Source organism: Acyrthosiphon pisum, unplaced genomic scaffold, assembly GCF_005508785.2.
Source record: "Acyrthosiphon pisum isolate AL4f unplaced genomic scaffold, pea_aphid_22Mar2018_4r6ur Scaffold_113;HRSCAF=490, whole genome shotgun sequence".
NCBI classification, from domain to species: domain Eukaryota; kingdom Metazoa; phylum Arthropoda; class Insecta; order Hemiptera; family Aphididae; genus Acyrthosiphon; species Acyrthosiphon pisum.
The window spans coordinates 25962-27472 of record NW_021759778.1 but is presented as its reverse complement, the minus strand read 5'-3'; the positions used below and the strand labels follow the sequence as shown (position 1 = coordinate 27472).

Below are 1511 nucleotides of genomic sequence, written 5' to 3'. Positions count from 1 at the left end.
CGGCCGACGTGCCGGTAACTAACACCCCGAGACGGCTGACGAGCGCGACGGCGACCGCGCCGACGGGACACGTGGTCCCGCGACACGGCCGGCCGCGACACGACGGACCGCCAGGGTGGTCCGGCACCGTCCAGACACAGATCCGACTACGAGCTTTTTAACCGCAACAACTTTAATATACGCTATTGGAGCTGGAATTACCGCGGCTGCTGGCACCAGACTTGCCCTCCAATTGATCCTCGTTTAAAGGTTTTAAAGTGTTCTCATTCCGATTACGGGGCCTCGGATGAGTCCCGTATCGTTATTTTTCGTCACTACCTCCCCGTTCCGGGAGTGGGTAATTTGCGCGCCTGCTGCCTTCCTTGGATGTGGTAGCCGTTTCTCAGGCTCCCTCTCCGGAATCGAACCCTGATTCCCCGTTACCCGTTACCACCATGGTAGGCATGGAACCTACCATCGACAGTTGATAAGGCAGACATTTGAAAGATGCGTCGCCGGTACGGAGACCGTGCGATCAGCTCGAAGTTATTCAGAGTCACCAGGTCTTTGCGCGGGCCGCGATCGGGACGCGCACGAAGCGCGCCGCGACGGGCCGGTTTTGATCTAATAAAAGCGTTCCTCCCGCGAGCGACGCCCGAGGGCGCCGCGACGGTCGGAACTCTGTCGGCATGTATTAGCTCTAGAATTACCACAGTTATCCCAAGTAACTTGGGTACGATCTAAGGAACCACAACTGATTTAATGAGCCTTTCGCGGGTTTCACCTTAATGCGGCTTGCACTGAGACATGCATGGCTTAATCTTTGAGACAAGCATATGACTACTGGCAGGATCAACCAGGGATCTCGGTTTTACAACAACTGCGGCCCGCGACGGCTCCGCGACGACGCCGCCGCCGACATAGGGCGGCGACGGCGACGGCGCGGACACTCGTCGCGGGACGCGTGCGTCCGAGCGCCGGTCCGCCCGTGCGGGCGAACCGACGCCGAGGAAGGTCGGACGAACGTGACCGGTGTACGGTCACGGCGCCCGACCGACCGCGGTTCGTGTGGGATACGAGCGCGGACGGGCGCCCGTGACCCGCGCGCTTCGGTCGACGCGAGCGCCGAGCGCCGAGCCCGCAGAACGCGGGGCGGCGGTCGGCTGCGGTGACCAAGCGAGCGGGGAGAGCGCGCCCGGCGCGACGTGACCCGTGCGTTGGCGAGAGCGGGATTGGCGCGTACTCCGTCCGTTTCGAGCGGATGGAGAATAACCGCGCCAGCGCCCCTCGCCAGGTTTATAACGGCCCCCAGCCGAGATCGTGGGGGAAGCCGGGACGCGACGCGAAGTCCGTCGTCCCGGGGCTTCGCCCCGGCGACCGCCGGGCACGGCGACGATGGCCGGCCGCGGCGGGAATGTTCTGGCTTCGAGAGCTCGTAACTTGCGAAACGGTAACGGGAGTCGTCATCGGTTTCCGAGAAAAACGATTTGCGCGTCGGAGGCCCACCGGGAGGAGGACCTGCGACGCCGGTT

At 63.2% G+C, this 1511-nt stretch overlaps 1 long non-coding RNA gene across 1 annotated transcript in view; it reads right to left on the bottom strand.

The window, feature by feature from the left end:
* LOC103310805 overlaps positions 1-1505 on the bottom strand; it is a 6234-nt gene extending 4729 nt beyond the window's left edge. Inside the window, exon 1 of the long non-coding RNA XR_511201.3 lies at positions 451-1505. This is a non-coding gene — a long non-coding RNA (uncharacterized LOC103310805). The remainder of the gene's footprint in view (positions 1-450) is intronic.
* Positions 1506-1511: the final 6 nt, after the last annotated feature.